A 21,231-nucleotide genomic window follows, 5' to 3' on the forward strand; every position below is an offset into this window, starting at 1 on the left:
AATCCTGAGGGGTGTTGACATGACTTTGGATGGTAGATGAATCCTGAGGGATGTTGACATGACTTTGGATGCTAGATGAATCTTGAGGGATGTTGACATGACTTTGATGCTAGATGAATCCTGAGGGGTGTTGACATGACTTTGGATGGTAGATGAATCTTGAGGGTGTTGACATGACTTTGGATGGTAGATGAATCTTGAGGGTGTTGACATGACTTTGGATGCTAGATGAATCTTGAGGGTGTTGACATGACTTTCGATGGTAGATGAACCTGAGGGTGTTGACATGACTTTGGATGGTAGATGAATCTTGAGGGTGTTGACATGACTTTTCGATGGTAGATGAATCTTGAGGGTGTTGACATGACTTTGGATGGTAGATGAATCTTGAGGGGTGTTGACATGACTTTGGATGGTAGATGAATCCTGAGGGGTGTTGACATGACTTTGGATGCTAGATGAATCCTGAGGGGTGTTGACATGACTTTGGATGGTAGATGAATCTTGAGGGGTGTTGACATGACTTTGGATGCTAGATGAATCTTGAGGGGTGTTGACATGACTTTGGATGGTAGATGAATCCTGAGGGGTGTTGACATGACTTTGGATAGTAGATGAATCTTGAGGGATGTTGACCTGACTTTGGATGCTCGGTGAACCGTGAGGAATGTTGACATGACTTTGGATGCTCGGTGAATCTTGAGGGGTGTTGACATGACTTTGGATGGTAGATGAATCCTGAGGGGTGTTGACATGACTTTGGATGCTAGATGAATCTTGAGGGATGTTGACATGACTTTTGATGCTAGATGAATCCTGAGGGGTGTTGACATGACTTTGGATGGTAGATGAATCCTGAGGGATGTTGACATGACTTTGGATGCTAGATGAATCTTGAGGGATGTTGACATGACTTTTGATGCTAGATGAATCCTGAGGGGTGTTGACATGACTTTGGATGGTAGATGAATCTTGAGGGGTGTTGACATGACTTTGGATGGTAGATGAATCTTGAGGGGTGTTGACATGACTTTCGATGGTAGATGAATCCTGAGGGGTGTTGACATGACTTTGGATAGTAGATGAATCCTGAGGGGTGTTGACATGACTTTGGATGGTAGATGAATCCTGAGGGGTGTTGACATGACTTTGGATGCTAGATGAATCTTGAGGGGTGTTGACATGACTTTGGATGGTAGATGAATCTTGAGGGGTGTTGACATGACTTTGGATGCTAGATGAATCCTGAGGGGTGTTGACATGACTTTGGATGGTAGATGAATCTTGAGGGGTGTTGACATGACTTTGGATGGTAGATGAATCTTGAGGGGTGTTGACATGACTTTGGATGGTAGATGAATCCTGAGGGGTGTTGACATGACTTTGGATGCTAGATGAATCTTGAGGGATGTTGACGTGACTTTGGATGCTCGGTGAACCGTGAGGAATGTTGACATGACTTTGGATGCTCGGTGAATCTTGAGGGGTGTTGACATGACTTTGGATGGTAGATGAATCCTGAGGGGTGTTGACATGACTTTGGATGCTCGGTGAACCGTGAGGAATGTTGACATGACTTTGGATGGTAGATGAATCTTGAGGGGTGTTGACATGACTTTGGATGGTAGATGAATCCTGAGGGGTGTTGACATGACTTTGGATAGTAGATGAATCTTGAGGGATGTTGACCTGACTTTGGATGCTCGGTGAACCGTGAGGAATGTTGACATGACTTTGGATGCTCGGTGAATCTTGAGGGGTGTTGACATGACTTTGGATGGTAGATGAATCCTGAGGGGTGTTGACATGACTTTGGATGCTCGGTGAACCGTGAGGGGTGTTGACATGACTTTGGATGGTAGATGAATCTTGAGGGATGTTGACATGACTTTGGATGCTAGATGAATCTGGAGGGGTGTTGACATGACTTTGGATGCTCGGTGAATCTTGAGGGGTGTTGACATGACTTTGGATGGTAGATGAATCTTGAGGGATGTCGACATGACTTTGGATGGTAGATGAATCTTGAGGGGTGTTGACATGACTTTAGTTACCACATTAACTGTGACTGAGGGGTGTGGACATGGCCCTTGATGTCAGGTGAACCATGAAGGGTGTTGACATGACGTTTGTTGCTTGGTGAAAAGTTGTTGACTGGTTGAATGGTTAAACTTATATTTGTCTTTGCTTGATTGCAGGCTGTCGATGTCAACAATGTAAGATGTGACTCCACCCACGAATGCCCAGATGGAAGCACCTGTTGTAAACTGTCTACTGGCCAGTGGGGATGCTGTCCTGTGGTAAAGGTAAGAAAGTCAATGATCTATGATAATTGATCTGAAGAAAATGTTCTTACTATTTTTTTGCAGTATTATGTCCTGTGATATTCTGTTTCCAGGCTGTGTGCTGTTCTGATGGAGTCCACTGCTGCCCCGAAGGAACAACTTGTAAACCAGAATCTGGCCTATGTGAGAGACAAGATGGACTCTCTGTCACATGGTTCAAGAAAACTGCACCCATTGTGAAGAATGTAGAAGATGTAATTTGTGACTCCACCCATGATTGCCCAGATGGAAGCACCTGTTGTAAGCTGTCCTCTGGCCAGTGGGGATGTTGTCCTCTGCCAAAGGTAAGAAAGTCAATGATCTATAATAAGTGATTTTCTGAAAGTGCTCTGACTATTTTCACTGAGTGATGCCCTGTGATATTTTGTTTCCAGGCTGTGTGCTGTTCTGATGGAGTTCACTGCTGCCCCGGCGAACAACTTGTGATACAGCCGCCTGGCAGATGTAACAGACAAGATGGACTCTCTGTCGCATGGTTCAAGAAAACTGCACCCATTGTGAAGAATGTAGAAGATGTAATGTGTGACTCCACCCATGATTGCCCAGATGGAAGCACCTGTTGTAAGCTGTCCTCTGGCCAGTGGGGATGTTGTCCTCTGCCAAAGGTAAGAAAGTCAATGATCTATAATAAGTGATTTTCTGAAAGTGCTCTGACTATTTTCACTGAGTGATGCCCTGTGATATTTTGTTTCCAGGCTGTGTGCTGTTCTGATGGAGTTCACTGCTGCCCCGAAGGAACAACTTGTGATACAGCATCTGGCAGATGTAACAGACAAGATGGACTCTCTCTCACATGGTTCAAGAAAACTGCACCCATTGTGAAGAATGTAGAAGGTGTAATGTGTGACTCCACCCATGATTGCCCAGATGGAAGCACCTGTTGTAAGCTGTCCTCTGGCCAGTGGGGATGTTGTCCTCTGCCAAAGGTAAGAATGATTCAGGATAAAATTACATTGCTGTGACAGCTGGATAACTGAGGTAAATGTCTGTAATCAACTGTGTCACTTTGGTACAACGCCCTGCTTTGTGAAGCTGAAATATTAAAAGTAAAATACAATCAAATCCCAGTGTCTCAAATTCAGTTGATGCGACGTTAGAGGTGGACTGCAAATAACGGGTAGCTGATAGCCGTGAAGTAGCAGGTTGGTGACGTACGGATCTCTGAGCATTGTCCAATTCGGGGCGAAGATCTGTAATCTCCCGCCTACCGGAGTGTTGTAAATCGGAACAACTAGGGCCGGGAGGTCCCAGTCGTGCGATTGTCTCAAGCCGTCACTGCTTCCCGGCACTGGTCCCTGGGCCAAAGTTTGTCCTGGGGGGGGCAACGGGAGGAACCACCACGGCCAGAACTATTTCCTCTGCCATGGCCTTGAGTGGATGCACCACAAAAAAGATTGTGTAAATCTGGATTGGTAGGGGTGAACTGTGCAGTTCGACGCTGAGTCGCTTAGTCCTGGAGCTGTGACTTCTGTATCTTTAACAGTTCAATGGAGACTTGAAAGTGGGTTTCTTTATCAACTTTAGTAGATACTTTGGATGCTACCATTGAAGAGGGAGTCAGTAAACCAAAGCTGGTGAAACAGTTTTGTTTTAAATCGCTCCTCCAATGAAGAGATGTTAAGGGGTCCACGTCGGCGAACAGCAAGAGTGTAGCCCAAAATGTGAGACAACTGATCCAGGATAATTTGGAACTGGTCCAGAGCTAAAGTCATGGATCCCCGGATGTAAGCATCCGGTATGATATGAAGAACTAGTCCAAGTCGCTGTAGTTCTAGATGGTGATCTGGATCTGGTTCGACCATCTGAATAGGATTGGCCATGAGATGTGGATCTGTACTGTGATCCAAATTGGTCAATGGCTCTGTAAAGGTGATCTAGATCGTGTAAAGGTGGCCTAGGGTCGGGTAAGATGATCTGGATTTGTAAAGTGATCTGGATTTATTCAATGTACTAACTGGAAACTGTGATCGTGATCTGGATCTAACAGGTGATCTCGTTTGCAGTTGGATCTGGCTTGATTTGGTGATCTGGATTGGATAGGTGATCTACTTTGATGTTGTGATCTGGATCTGTCTGGCGATCTACTTCGATGTTGTGATCTGGATCGATAAGGTGATCTAGATCGGTCCGTTGATCTGATTCGAAGTTGTGATCTGGATCCATTCGGTGATCTGGATCGGTCCGTTGATCTTATTTGAAGTTGTGATCTGGATCCATTCAGTGATCTGGATTGGTTTGGTGATCTGGATCAGTCCAGTGATCAACTTCAATTTTCTGATCTGGATCGGTTTGGTGATCTTGATCGGCTAGGTGATCTGGATCGGTCCAGTGATCTGATTAGAAGTGGTGATCTGGATCGATCTGGTGATCTAGATCGTTGTGGTGATCTGGAATGATGTGGTGATCTGGATTGGCGATTAGGTGACGATACCAGAAGTGCTGATTCATGAGTCACACAAAGCATGTGGATCAGCAGCGGAAAAGTTGCTGTTGCACTGATCACACTGTTTGCGTTTCTCAGAAAAACTTCGATTCGATTTATTTCCCATATTGACAATCAAATAATGTCCAACAGAGAGAACAACACACATCTACTCAGTGTAGCAACAAGAAAGAGAATGACAGGCACAGAACGTCACATGATCATCTGAGCGATCGGCATGCTTATTTAGATGATGGACAGGTCTGCTATTGGAGTGGGGGCAGAGGTCAGGTGGTCAGAGGCCAGGAAGTTTTGATTCAACTTAGCCTATAGCACGTTTCCACACATGGTCGTAGAAGAAGAGAGGTGCATACCGTGAGATAGGATAAGTATATAAATATACAATTCATAGTAACATGTCCAAGTTTAATATCTGTCACATCTTTCTCAATGACATCTAATGATTTCAACTTACTGTCAATAGAGTCGGTCGAGCCAATATGGCGGCCCATTGTTGATTATCGCTCGATTGTGGTTGTGACTGTGGTTGAGCTGACGCTTGGGGCTGATTTGACATCGCTTGTTAGTTGATTTGCTCGGCGTCTGGTAAGTTGTAAATAATGTTGAGTGAGTCTCTCACAATGTTTCTAGTGTCCATTGCCGGTTTCTTGCTGGCTTGAGATTGGTCACGCGAGGTTGTCGGGTCAGTATTCGGAGAGGACTTCTTTCTTTTTCATTTTTTCTTGTTTTTCTTGTTGTCAGTAACGGGTGTAAAGGGTCTAGGCATCGTAAATCATCAGATCAAGGTAGGTATGCAGTCTAGGCTTTGTTTTAGCCTTCAGATTGTGGCGTTTATAGAATTTTTCTGCACAACATGCATGTCAGCCATCTTGGACCCATCCTACAAACATTCAAATTGCTGACAAGGTCAAAGACCTTGGTGTGATTATCGACTCAGATGTGTCACTGGATGATCATGTTTCCCATCTAGTTCAGAGCTGCTTTGCTCAACTGTGCACTGTTGGACATATCCGACGATATCTCACCACCAAATCTGCCACCACTCTTGTCCTGTCTCTAGTTATGAGCAGGATTGATTACTGTAACTCTCTTCCACACAGATAGGAAACTACAGTGTATGCAGAATGCTGCTGCAAGTATAGTGACCCAATCACGTAAATCTGATGATGCTCTGCCTCTCCTTCATTCTTAAACTGGCTGCCCATTCACTACAGGATTCAATTCAAGCTTCAGTGCTTCACTTTCTGCTGTCTGTCTGAAATCTGCCCCTTCGTATCTTGCCCAGTCCCTCACACAGCACCGCCCATCTCGCTCTCTCCATTCTCAGGATAAACGTTTCCTCATTATCCCCACTGTGAGGACATATGGTGAAAGGTCCTTTTTGTTTTTGGTTTAGTATTTAAGATGTAAGATCAAAAATGTTCATCAGTATGATTGGTACTTGGTCGTTTCTATGCTGACGGATGTATCGAAAGGCCAACTTTTCCCTTGGTCCCGACAAGTTTCACACAACCAGGTTTGACTGTACTGTGAAAATAATCATACATTTGTTGTAGTGCTCTCACTATTTTAAGTAAATACCGTCATATTCTGTTTCCAGGCTGTGTGCTGTTCTGATGGAGTTCACTGCTGCCCCGAAGGAACAACTTGTGATACAGCATCTGGCAGATGTAACAGACAAGATGGACTCTCTCTCACATGGTTCAAGAAAACTGCACCCATTGTGAAGAATGTAGAAGGTGTAATGTGTGACTCCACCCATGATTGCCCAGATGGAAGCACCTGTTGTAAGCTGTCCTCTGGCCAGTGGGGATGTTGTCCTCTGCCAAAGGTAAGAATGATTCAGGATAAAATTACATTGCTGTGACAGCTGGATAACTGAGGTAAATGTCTGTAATCAACTGTGTCACTTTGGTACAACGCCCTGCTTTGTGAAGCTGAAATATTAAAAGTAAAATACAATCAAATCCCAGTGTCTCAAATTCAGTTGATGCGACGTTAGAGGTGGACTGCAAATAACGGGTAGCTGATAGCCGTGAAGTAGCAGGTTGGTGACGTACGGATCTCTGAGCATTGTCCAACCCGGGGTGAAGATCTGTAATCTCCGCGCCTACCGGTGTTGTAAATCGGAACGACTAGGGCCGGGAGGTCCCAGTCGTGCGATTGTCTCAAGCCGTCACTGCTTCCCGGCACTGGTCCCTGGGCCAAAGTTTGTCCTGGGGGGGGGCAACGGGAGGAACCACCACGGCCAGAACTATTTCCTCTGCCATGGCCTTGAGTGGATGCACCACAAAAAAGATTGTGTAAATCTGGATTGGTAGGGGTGAACTGTGCAGTTCGGGCTGAGTAAAGCTTAGTCCTGAGCTGTGACTTCTGTATCTTTAACAGTTCAATGGAGACTTGAAAGTGGGTTTCTTTATCAACTTTAGTAGATACTTTGGATGCTACCATTGAAGAGGGAGTCAGTAAACCAAAGCTGGTGAAACAGTTTTGTTTTAAATCGCTCCTCCAATGAAGAGATGTTAAGGGGTCCACGTCGGCGAACAGCAAGAGTGTAGCCCAAAATGTGAGACAACTGATCCAGGATAATTTGGAACTGGTCCAGAGCTAAAGTCATGGATCCCCGGATGTAAGCATCCCGGTATGATATGAAGAACTAGTCCAAGTCGCTGTAGTTCTAGATGGTGATCTGGATCTGGTTCGACCATCTGAATAGGATTGGCCATGAGATGTGGATCTGTACTGTGATCCAAATTGGTCAATGGCTCTGTAAGGTGATCTAGATCGTAAAGGTGGCCTGGGTCGGTAAGATGATCTGGATTTGTAAAGTGATCTGGATTTATTCAATGTACTAACTGGAAACTGTGATCGTGATCTGGATCTAACAGGTGATCTCGTTTGCAGTTGGATCTGGCTTGATTTGGTGATCTGGATTGGATAGGTGATCTACTTTGATGTTGTGATCTGGATCTGTCTGGCGATCTACTTCGATGTTGTGATCTGGATCGATAAGGTGATCTAGATCGGTCCGTTGATCTGATTCGAAGTTGTGATCTGGATCCATTCGGTGATCTGGATCGGTCCGTTGATCTTATTTGAAGTTGTGATCTGGATCCATTCAGTGATCTGGATTGGTTTGGTGATCTGGATCAGTCCAGTGATCAACTTCAATTTTCTGATCTGGATCGGTTTGGTGATCTTGATCGGCTAGGTGATCTGGATCGGTCCAGTGATCTGATTAGAAGTGGTGATCTGGATCGATCTGGTGATCTAGATCGTTGTGGTGATCTGGAATGATGTGGTGATCTGGATTGGCGATTAGGTGACGATACCAGAAGTGCTGATTCATGAGTCACACAAAGCATGTGGATCAGCAGCGGAAAAGTTGCTGTTGCACTGATCACACTGTTTGCGTTTCTCAGAAAAACTTCGATTCGATTTATTTCCCATATTGACAATCAAATAATGTCCAACAGAGAGAACAACACACATCTACTCAGTGTAGCAACAAGAAAGAGAATGACAGGCACAGAACGTCACATGATCATCTGAGCGATCGGCATGCTTATTTAGATGATGGACAGGTCTGCTATTGGAGTGGGGGCAGAGGTCAGGTGGTCAGAGGCCAGGAAGTTTTGATTCAACTTAGCCTATAGCACGTTTCCACACATGGTGAGAAGAAGAGAGGTGCATACCGTGGAGATAGGATAAGTATATAAATATACAATTCATAGTAACATGTCCAAGTTTAATATCTGTCACATCTTTCTCAATGACATCTAATGATTTCAACTTACTGTCAATAGAGTCGAGTCGAGCCAATATGGCGGCCCATTGTTGATTATCGCTCGATTGTGGTTGTGACTGTGGTTGAGCTGGCGCTTGGGGCTGATTTGACATCGCTTGTTAGTTGATTTGCTCGGTCTGGTAAGTTGTAAATAATGTTGAGTGAGTCTCTCACAATGTTTCTAGTGTCCATTGCCGGTTTCTTGCTGGCTTGAGATTGGTCACGCGAGGTTGTCGGGTCAGTATTCGGAGAGGACTTCTTTCTTTTTCATTTTTTCTTGTTTTTCTTGTTGTCAGTAACGGGTGTAAAGGGTCTAGGCATCGTAAATCATCAGATCAAGGTAGGTATGCAGTCTAGGCTTTGTTTTAGCCTTCAGATTGTGCGTTTATAGAATTTTTCTGCACAACATGCATGTCAGCCATCTTGGACCCATCCTACAAACATTCAAATTGCTGACAAGGTCAAAGACCTTGGTGTGATTATCGACTCAGATGTGTCACTGGATGATCATGTTTCCCATCTAGTTCAGAGCTGCTTTGCTCAACTGTGCACTGTTGGACATATCCGACGATATCTCACCACCAAATCTGCCACCACTCTTGTCCTGTCTCTAGTTATGAGCAGGATTGATTACTGTAACTCTCTTCCACACAGATAAGGAAACTACAGTGTATGCAGAATGCTGCTGCAAGTATAGTGACCCAATCACGTAAATCTGATGATGCTCTGCCTCTCCTTCATTCTTAAACTGGCTGCCCATTCACTACAGGATTCAATTCAAGCTTCAGTGCTTCACTTTCTGCTGTCTGTCTGAAATCTGCCCCTTCGTATCTTGCCCAGTCCCTCACACAGCACCGCCCATCTCGCTCTCTCCATTCTCAGGATAAACGTTTCCTCATTATCCCCACTGTGAGGACATATGGTGAAAGGTCCTTTTTGTTTTTGGTTTAGTATTTAAGATGTAAGATCAAAAATGTTCATCAGTATGATTGGTACTTGGTCGTTTCTATGCTGACGGATGTATCGAAAGGCCAACTTTTCCCTTGGTCCCGACAAGTTTCACACAACCAGGTTTGACTGTACTGTGAAAATAATCATACATTTGTTGTAGTGCTCTCACTATTTTAAGTAAATACCGTCATATTCTGTTTCCAGGCTGTGTGCTGTTCTGATGGAGTTCACTGCTGCCCCCGAAGGAACAACTTGTGATACAGCATCTGGCAGATGTAACAGACAAGATGGACTCTCTCTCACATGGTTCAAGAAAACTGCACCCATTGTGAAGAATGTAGAAGAGGTAATGTGTGACTCCACCCACGGATGTCCAGATGGAAGCACCTGTTGTAAACTGTCCTCTGGCCAGTGGGGATGCTGTCCTCTGCCAAAGGTAAGAAAGTCAATGATCAATGATAAGTGATCTTAAACTGCTCTGACAGTGGACCCATGAATGTCCAGATGGAAGCCCCTGTTGTAAACTGTCTACTGGTCAGTGGGGATGTTGTCCTCTGCCAAAGGGTAAGAAAAGCAATGCTTTTGGATAAAGGATCATCAGAGGAAGTCAGTAACCTAATCACTGTCTGAAAATGAGCTTACTTATTTTTCCTTATCCTGACTCATGCTATTTGCTTGTCTTCTTCTCCTTGCGAACGTTAGTGGAACACTTGAATCCCCTTTTTGAAGCTCCTTTCAAAAAAGAAGACGTAAAATCACTACTCACCAAGAGTTATCTCCCTTTCCAGTTTTGGCGGGAGATGGCGCCACCCGTCTCCCAGCTCTGCACTCTCTCCTTCTTCGCCCTAGTGGACGGTTGGGAGAGCGCCTGGGTCACCCTATACGGCACTATATCCTTTTCTTATTTAGATATTTCCCTCTAAATTAGTTGTATAAGGTTTCAGAAGTATCCTTCTACAATATGCTTTGAAATTTATTATTAAATTTTACTGTTTATTCACGTTTTTACGTGATTGTTCAGTTTGTTTACATTTCATGAAAACCTGTTTTCGTTGCAGGTTAGGTTCTCTGCTGCAGACCCGCATTTATTGTGTCCTAGTTGCACAACACCATGTACTTCCAGCTCTCACTGTAATATTTGTCAGCATTTATCTGAAATTGAATTTAATAACTATCAATTTTCTCTGCTTAGACGTGCTAAGGATAAATCCAGACGGCTGTTCCAAGCCATGGCTAAACTGGCTGAGTCTACAGGGAACCGTTTGTTGTTGTCTGACGAGATGCTTCCTTCCAGTGATCTTCCGGAGGCGTCTTCGGAAGATGGTCATGGGATAGAGACCTCCATTACATCGAGGAAGAGGTCGTCTACTTCGGACAACTCCTCAGCCCATACTAAGAAGAAGAGGCCATCATCGTTTCAGAAGAAGCCCACTGCAGTTAAGCCTTCATCGAAGTCTTCCGGGGGTTCATCACAGAAAACGAGGACCTTTTCTACTGAGATCGTCGATTGATGAAATAGGCATATCACGAACCTCCTATCCTGATCCCAGAAGTATTGCCTAAAAAGAAGAAAGCCTGCGTCTACGGTGCGTCAGCAACCGTGATATCACGCAGTCTGAGGTTCCCTTTAATGCAGACATCACGGACCCATGAGGTACAGCGATCCTTGGACCATATCGCTACCCTCTCAGATGCGTCGTCACTACAACAGTAGTCGCAGATGTTCAACCTCGGGACCATTTACCCAGCAATGGAGAAACGGTTCACCCAGGAAAAGACCATGAAGATGGACCTGCATGATGGACAGCCGGGCGGCTCTCATACTGATATAGATGTCAACAACCTGCGCGAAGGACCATTGCTGCATGAAGGATCCCGCACTGGTTTGTCGCGTCTGCGATGTCTGCTAGAGGACCTAGCAATCCTACCAATCCTGCAGAACGACTCGGATGAGCCTTCGAAGGAGAAATAAGCGTTCACGGACCCATTGATCGTCATCCACGGAGGATGAGAATTATCAGGACCTTCACGCACACCTCGAGAAGGTGCAGAGATCGTCTCAGGACTCCAACTCGTCAGAATCATTACGCCTCGCTGGCGCAGGCATTCAGGAAAAGGTCTTCTAGAAGCGTCCACATCTCACACAGATCTCCACGAAGGTCACCACAGAGGACCATATTACCATCAGGAAGGCAGATCACGGAAGCAGATCGCACGCGTCTCCAGAGCAGGTCTCCATGCAGATCTCCTTATAGAACTTCTCAAAGTTTTACATACAGATCGCCACGCAGATCTCCACACAGATCTCCACGCAGGAGGGCGCTCAGCGGCGACTTTTATCTGAACATGAAACAGAGGTTTCTTCAACGCCAGACATCACCGGACCAGAGAGGTGTAGCGGTCTTTGGGCGAAAAAGCGCTTAACACTCTCAGATGCGTCACTACATCTGCAGTCGTCGCAGACCTTCAACGGGGCATCTTTATGCAGCACATGATTGACCTGATGGGACGGTTCGCACAAAGCTATGAAGTGAAGGGCAAGCTGCGGGAAGTAACCTGCATGAAGGAATGTGTGAAGGATCGCACTTGACAGTCATCCTCTACAGTTTCGAGGATTAATATAGGCGTCCTTTGGACCATCCCGCTTCACCCTCAGACCTGGATCTTCGTTGTGAGCCTATGCGAAGGAACTCTTCAGCATGGAGGAAGAAATCTTTGTCTGCTTGGCGAAGACAGAGGATAACGTGTTGAAGTTAAAGGGGTACTCTTGTCGAATTCATCACCTGCGCGCAGATCTTCAGGCGGATCTTCAAGCTGAATCCAGGGCCGGGATTCACATCGTTGAGAATCTTTAGATAGATATATCTACATCAGAAGATAATAAGCGGGACTTACTGCGCATAAGCACTCCTTGGTGCTAACAACCTACAACTTCCACGAAGGTTAGAGATGTATCTGAAGAATCCAGGAGGGACTCATGTCCATATAGAGATCTTCACCTGCGTACAGATCTTCAGGCCATAGCATTGGCATGTTTCAGCGCAGCCTTGCTAAGGCTGTGAAGTTACTAAAGTCGACATATTCCGGCGTCCAGGCCAGGGAATTCCGCTTCTTCATGGGACCCTTCATGAAGGCTCCAGAGATTGATGTAAACTATAAAATCATCAAGCGACTCCACAGCAGAACTTACACTAAAGTTGAGCATCAACTCTACAAGGACCTGTGTGTTTCAACACAAAGAGGAATTATTTTACGGTAGCTTCATTGAGACCGATGAAAACAGTCTACAAGTAACGGCTAAGGAAGTATGGATTTCAGCTGATCATCTGTATAAGAGGGCGACTGCATTATCTTCAGGAATGAAAGAACAGTCACAGCAGCCAGGAAGACGGTCTACCTGGAGATCGGTAATGCAGCGAAATCCTTGGCGTTTACCATTCAGCCCTCTATACCGTGGTCACTTTCGTGTAACTCCAGAAAGGCTCTGGACAAGGCGAGTGTAAATAAGATATCAGCGACTGCACAAGATTCTACAAGAACCTTTTCCTGCTACACCAGTGGCGTCACATGGCGGGAATCTAAAGGAATCAAAATGCTTCATTTTGATTGGTCCATCGAGAGACAACGCCCTGCGCGAAAGTCGGACGTCAGCTCACGTGTCAGGAAATTGTTTACAAGTGACAACAACCTTTCAGCGTGGTAGGAAGGCCTCAATTACAGTCCAGTTAGCAGGGAACAGCGTGATTCGACTATCTTCAGGGGTTAGAGACCTTCCTGTCAGCGTGAAGACTGTTCATCCGGTAATTGCAACAACATCACGTTTGGCCGGACTTTTGGTTGCGGCAGCCAGTCTTCTTTATATAGACTTCACAGCGATGGCAGTCCCAGATTCCGGACGTTGGCCGGCTTCCCTTACGAGCATGGCAAGGGTTCCATGTTCTGCCTACAGCGTAGAACGCGAGCAGATGGGTCGGGAAGATGTTTCATCTCACCACAGAAATTACATGAAGTAGGTCTCAGAGGATCGTTGGATCTAGATACAAGCCATTGTATCTCAAGCACTACTCTCTCCGTTATCACTCACGAAGTTGGCAGAGCCTACACAGTCCTCTCATGTCAGCACATGACTTGCAGAGGAGACTACATCTATGCCCTCAAGTCTTAAGTGAATGGCTATCTGGGCCGATCGGACCCCGCCGGACTTCGGACGAACTAAAACCATATCTACTATGGTGGACTCTGAGATCGAATGTTTGTGGAGGGACCTGCCAGCAGAGCAGTGCAACACTCATCTCTACGTAGATGCATCCCTTCAGGGATGGAGAAGCTTACCTCGACAGCGAAGTGTCAGCTGGGAAATGGGCGTTACAGGAAGAAAGTCTACACATCAACATGCTAGAGATGAAAGCAGTAATAAACACCATACTTCACTGGACCAGCATTCTAAGAAATGCTTATTTGATGATCCATCACGGACAACTCCACAGTGGCGTTCTACATAAACAAACAAGGATCAACAAGGTTGGCGAACCTTCTGGACCTCTACTTTCATCTGTTCAGCATATTAAACAATCTGAACATTTACACAAAAAGCATGCCACATTCAGGAGCAAAGAATGTGATAGCAGATGCCCTATCTCGTCCAACACAACCATCCCCAACAGAATGGATGCTACAACCAGAGGTCTTCAAACCAGACCATACAATCGATGGGAGCTCTGCTCATAGACTTGTTGCCACAAGATTCAACAATCAACTGGCAACATTAGGTCTCTCAATACCAGATCCACGAGCATGGGCAACAGATCTCTAAGCATCTCTTGGGAAGGACTAAATGCATCGCATTCCGCCTCCAGCTCTAATACAGCAAGTGTTGCAGAAAGTCAAGCAGGCGAGGAACCTGCAACTGATTTTGCTAGCGCCTTATTGGCCAGCCGGAGAATGTGGTTTCCCATTCTCATGCAAGAACTTGGACTGCCTCAACTGCAACTACCAGAGTGGGCCGAACTTGCTAGTGCGTCCGCATAAGCAAGCACCACGGGAACCCACAGCATGGACCATATCAAGGCTTGCTTGACTAAGAAGGATACTCCGCCAGGGCAGTGAAAGAGGTCACGCTAGCTCTCATGAGATCAACCCGCAACTTGTATGGCGACAAGTGGCAAAGCTTTGAGAACTATGCCTTGAGGAAAGGCTTCACAGCCATGGCGACACCCCTCAAGTGGCGGACTACCTTTGTCATCTAAGACAAACAAGCGGTTAAAAGGTTCAACACTCTCCAACATACCTAAGCGGCATTGAGCTCAGTTATCACCATGAGGATGTGTGTAAAACTGACTAAGGTATCAGAGATACTGGCCTTACTACGGTCCTTCAAGTTGGAAGACCAACAACCAAGAATTTAAGCTCGGCTTGGGACCTCAATATAGTTCTACAGCATCTCACCAGTGGCTTATGAACCATTAGATAGGACATCTTATGAGTTCTTGACACAGAAAAGTCTATTTCTGATTGCCTTGGCAACAGCGCTTACGGATGTCAGAAATACATGCTCTGGACTTTGAGCGGACCGCGATTTGATGTGCACGCAACATACATTACATCTGGGACTAAGATGGGACTTTATAGCAAAGAATCAACTGCCAGGTCAACCTGACAGACAGTTCCACATCCCAGCATTATCATCAGTCCTTGGGCCTCAGGATACACAGGACCTATCCTTGTGCCCAGTAAGAGCATTAAAGTCTACCTACAAGGTCTAGGACCAGGAGGCGAAAATTCAAAGCCTTTTCATCCCTATATCGGCAGAGACACCTACGGAGATCTCGCTGCTTGATATCAATATGGATGAGAGCTGTCATCTAAGGGCCTGTAAAGCAGCAGGACTTGATCCTCCACGAGCCTCAATCCACATGAAGTTAGAGCTCTGGCATCAACACTAAAGCTCTACATGGAAACTGCTCCATCACCACGATAATGGAGGGCTGCTTCTGGGAATCAGACATGGTGTTTGCCAACCACTACCTGAGAGACATCACCACCGAGGACATCTCCGGCATTCACCAGTTTGGGCCTCTTGTTGTAGCACAACAACTGGCGGTTCCACAAAGGCTGAGACAGAGTCACCAAAAGCCCTTTTATCCGTGACTTGCAAAAGCCAACACTCTGGGGAGTTAGAGCTTTAGAGTCCATCGCATGCGTCTAAGACAGACCAGCATGGTGATAAACCCCTGTACTAATGGGGCGTACTAGGAGTACATAGAAGAATTAAGCTTCTCCACTTGATGCAAGCATCAAAGATGGAGTTGCACAAATCCACACACAATGTTAGCAGAAGAAAGGTCAAAAAGCTGACAAGTTGTGGTCCCCATCAGAGAAAGCTGGAAGCAAGGTCAGCAGCTGCAGAACCTAGCAGTAAATTAACAGTTCTAACATGAAGTTCCCATAGGGAAGTATGCGGGGCGTAAATCACCAAGCTTGGAATCCAGAAGTGGCCTGACCCACCACCAAATCCGATTGGGATTCTACAAGCAAAATAGCATGAGTCAGGATCAGGAAAAATATGTAATTTTTCGAGGTAACATTGATATTTTATACTTATCCTGACTCATGGTAAGCCCTCCCAACCTCCCTAAAGGCACTTTTGGATTTCCCAGCAAATCTAAGTGTCGCCGGGGCTTGATATCTGGGAGAGTGAGCTGGGGAGGCGGTTGGCGCCGTCTCCCGCCAAAACTAAGGAAGGGAGATAACTCTTGGTCAGTAGTGATTTTCGTCTTCTTTTTTGAAGGAGCTCAGTGAGAGTCCATTTCTGGTGTCCCCGCCATTGATATTGCTGGAATATTGCTAAAAGCGGTAAAACTAAACTCAGTCAGTCAGTCAAGTCGACCAGTGAGCAGGGCGTGAAGCCTGTGTCTCCCCTACACATTATATCCTTTAATTATATTTAGTTGTTTACCTCTTATAATCATCTACAGAGGTGTAACTAGTATCCTTATACATGATGCATTGATATTTATTAGTGTTTCTACTGTTTTATTCACGGTTAAGCCGTGTTTGCTCAATAGAGTGCGTTAATGAAAATCTGCACTGTTTGTAAATTACGTTTCTCTGCTGCCAATCGCATTTAATATGCCCTAGTTTGCCTAGCGCCATGCTCTACTGTTTCACGTTGCAATTTATGTATTAAATTGTCTAATTCTGCCTTTGATAAATATTTATATTGCGTCTTAGAGACATGCAGCAGATAGATCTCGGAAACAGTCTTCAGTCATGGCTGCTAGATCAGAGTCAGATATACCCTGTCAACTGTTGGCAGGCGACCCTCTACCGTCTGGTGTTCGCTTGAGTTACCTTCGGGGAGGCGTGGGGCGCCTTGATCGCTATATCAAGTGACCTGCATCCCAGGACATCCGTCATCACAGTCTAAGACTAGGAGAGCTTCCCGCGTCGTCACAGCGTCGCTCCGCACCCCAGGGCTACAGCCGTCGAAAGTGAAACCTCCGAAGGCTACAAAAAACTTTTCATCTGACATTCTTCCTGTTTCATAATTGTGTCTATATGATGACGATATACCAATTATCATTCCAGATGTACGGCATAAGAAGCGACTAGTATCGGCTACCATCACCTCAGCGCAGATCAACACGCAGCCAGAGATGCCTACGCTGACGGCAGAATATCTACCTGAGGGTCCGTCGCTACCATAGAGGGCAGCGTCTACATCAAAGCGCAGACCGTCCCAGACAACCTGGTCAACCAGATTATGATGCTGATGGAAGACCCGATCACGGTTTACAGAGGCCTCATAGCTTGCGGGGCCCCAGAGCCCACCCATTTAAGTCATGTAGAGACCCCAGAGGCCGCTATGACTTCGGCGTAGAACCCCAGAGCCCACAAAGCAGCCTCCCACGAGGGCAGCCCAGCCCGTATCGAAGCCTTCGCCAAGGGCGTCCCAGTCCGCCTCCACGAAGGACCTAGATCCTCACCATTAGCGAAAGGCTTCCGCGGAGGAGGAGTGCTTCACCCGAGCTCAGACCTGAAGAACACAGGAGGTCGTTTGTGAAGCAAGCTCCTATCTAATGAGTGGGACTCAGACTACGCTACCTTCCGCGAAGGCCTTCCGCGAAGAAGGTTAAGTGGCTCAAGTCATCTTCATTCAGAAGATCTATAAAGGGATTCACGAGAGCTTCCGCGAAGCCACCATCGTTTGCCAAGGAAGTCTCCACGAAGGTCTCCCTATAGAAGCCACTTTCGTCAGTCCGTTCAAGACATCGCCGTCCTATAGTTGTCGAGGGATTCATTAGGACCTTAAGCGAAGCTACAGGTCACCCTACAAGCACAGTTAAATGGGTTATTCACCCGCGTCGATCCCTCGCCGATTTACACACAAGTATCCAGCGAAGCAGAGACATCGCCAGTACTTGTCTATCAACTGTATGCCACATGCGTCTACAAACCTCTGTGAAGGCATTAGCACAGGCTATTTACAGCATAGAGCATTAAGCTGTATTATTTTATTAACAGAGCGTTATATAGATTCATATAAAGTACTATTTACAGATGAAGAGCCTAATTAAGGATCTTCAGGGCCGACTACTACATCAAAGGGCATCAGCGGCGTTTTAAGTAGATCTTCACAGGAATCACCATTTCGTATATATTGCTAGGTATGCAATCCCGGACTACGATCACGATTATCTACATACAAGGCGCCATACAGTCACACCAAGTTGACCATTACGCGAGATCTGCAGACAATTCAATAGCGGAATTGAGCAGCAGCCTTGATTACAGCGAGTAAAACACATAATCGTCAGCGATTTCCTGAGAAAGAAATATGTACAACAAGTTCAGCATTAATTCTACAATTATGGCCTTACATTGATGTATGCGGTCTACAAGCTGACAACTTGCAAGTTTTATTGAGCCTATATATAAGGAAATTCGGCATTATCTTCAAGACTGAAGTTACATTCACAGCAGCCAGGAAAATAACCTACCCAGCATTAATATTACAGAGGCGAGGTAATTGGCCGAAAGATTGGCGTTTACCATTAACCCTCGAAACCGTGGTCACTTTCGTGTGTATCTTGAGGAAGCTCACGGACAAGACCGGCGATTGATCTAATATCAGCGGCGGCACTAAATTATACAAAGGTTCCTTTTCCTGCTACACGGTGACATCACAAGCGCGGGTACACTACAGAATCAAAATGCCTTGTTCTGATTGGACGCGAGGGACAACGCCCTACGCTTGAGGTGGATCATAGTTCACAGTTCAAGGCGTAGGTTGCAAGTGACAACAACATATCAGTGAGCGAGCAAAGCCTCCATACAGTCCAGTTAATCTGAACTTTCATGATTGGGCTGCCTTCATGAGGTTAGAGACCTCCCCTGTCAAATAGGGCGAGACACACGGCAGTCGAGGCGATTTTTTACATAAAGTTCAGCGATGGAAGTCACCCTGGTGGTTCACCTACATCGTCAAAGGACTTAGCGGCGTTTTACCTCGACTGACGGGATACAAGTGGATCCAGATCCACAGCGTCTCGAACTACAGTTGAATTTCATCATCAAGCTACTAACACAACTCGATGGTTAGTAAATCTACTTAAGTCGGACCTAGAACCTCATAAAGATCTGCGATTTCTAGGTATTTGATTTATGCTTGGCGCAGAATCGTATAATTGTGCGAGGAGGACCGATGGGTCAAGATCAACAGTCAATCCCACAAGCCTTACTCTCTCGCTACCACTACTATGACAGTGGCAGAGCCTGTTGGGTTACTCACTTCAGCTCAAGACATGACAGTCAGAGGCAGACTACAATTCGTCCGTTACAAGTCATCATCAATTACGCATCTCGGCGACTCTCTACCCGTTCAGTTTACGGATCCGTCAAACCTCACCTACTATGGTGGACCAAGAGATCCGAATGTTTGCGTGGCGTCTCTTTAATAGAGCGAGGTCGAAAACACATCTCTCGTAGGCGTGTCACTACAAGGTTGGGGAGCCCATCTACCGCCAACAGGGCCCGGCATCAGGGCTATGGAGCAATCAAGAGAGCAAATTACACATAAATCTGCTAGAGATGCAAGCAGTGATAAAGCGCCATAATGCACTGGAGCAACTTACTACAGAATGCTCAGTTGATGATTCACACATACAATTTGACAGTGGCGTTTTATGTGAACAAACTAAGCTCAACCAGGTCCCCGAACCTATTGACTCTATGTTTTCAATTGTTCGATTTAATCGACAATCTCAACATACATGTCAGAGCATGTCACATTCAGGAGCAAAAGAATGTGATAGCAGGCGGCTCTCTCTCCACACCTACCATCGCCCGACAGAATGGATGCTCCATACAGAGATATTCACTCAAATTATCAAAGGAAATAGGAACTCCACTAATAGACCTATTTCCCTTTCGATTCAACAAACAACTGACAACATTCATTATCGCCAGTTCCAGACCCACTAGCATGGGCAGCGGACGCACTAAGCATATCGTGGGAAGGACTCAGCGCGCGTCGCGGCTTTTCCGCCACCAGCGTTAATCCCACAAGTCTTACGCCAAAATCAGTCAAAGCGCCAGAGCCTCCATCTGATTTTGGTGCGCCTACTGGCCAGCGTGAGCGTGGTTTCCAACTCTTATTCAAGGAATCGGACAACCAATACTACAACTTCCAGAGTGCTCGAGATCTGTTAATACATCCCACACCAAACAAAGCATACGGAAAGCCAGAAATATTCCAACTTCGCATTATGGATTGTATCAAGGCATGTCTGAATAAAGAGATTATTCAGCCAGGCGGCAAAAGCAGTCAGCTTGCCCTCGCGTAACTCAGCTTTCATAACTTATCACGATGACAAATGGCACAGTTTTGTCAATTATGCTGCAAAGAAAGGATTTACAGCTAGATATGCTACTCATCCTCAAGTGGCTGACTACTTATGTTATCTCGTCAGACTAAGAATCTAAAGGCTCAACTTTGTCCACCTATCTTGCAGCAATAAGCTCTGTCATAACTATGAGCGAGTCAAGTTAACCAAACCCTAGAGTTACTTCGCGCTTGCGAGCATTCCGATTGGAGGATCAAAAGCGGAAGTTTCAGCAGCTCCAGCTTGGGATCTGAATATAGTGCTCCAACACCTCACAAGTGAGGCTTATGAACCGTTAGAATCTACATCGTTGAATCTCTGACTCAGAAAACCTCGTTCCTGTTATCACTAGCTTCGGCTGCCAGGATGTCAGAGATTCACGCATTGGATTCTGAGAGAACTGCGCTTTGATGATATTCATAACATCATGCATCTGGGACTACGGCTGGGATTTTATCTCCAAGAACCAATTGCCAGGTCAACCAGACAGATTATTTCCGTCCCAGCTCTCTAATCTATGCTTGGACCTCATGATCACGATGCATCTATCACTATGCCCAGTAAGAGCACTGAAAATATATCTCCACCGATCCAAACAGAGGAGGGAAAAATTCAAGAGATTATTTTCCGCTATCAACAGCTCACATGAACTGAAGTCTCATGTACTCACGATCTCCATTTGGATCAGAACTGTCATACTAAGAGCGTGCCTACAAGGCTGCAGGACTCGACCCTCCAGAGCTTCTAATCCTCATGAAATTAGGCTAGCATCTACACTTGCTCTACCACGGCAGCTGCTCTTTGAATACCATAATGGAGGGT

At 45.7% G+C, this 21,231-nt stretch overlaps 1 pseudogene; it reads left to right on the forward strand.

Moving 5' to 3' along the window:
* Window positions 1-21,231, forward strand: part of LOC124265021 — a 126,340-nt pseudogene that overhangs the window by 96,526 nt on the left and 8,583 nt on the right.

Source organism: Haliotis rubra, unplaced genomic scaffold, assembly GCF_003918875.1.
Source record: "Haliotis rubra isolate DU_JTF1 unplaced genomic scaffold, ASM391887v1 Scf957, whole genome shotgun sequence".
Taxonomy (NCBI): Eukaryota; Metazoa; Mollusca; class Gastropoda; order Lepetellida; family Haliotidae; genus Haliotis; species Haliotis rubra.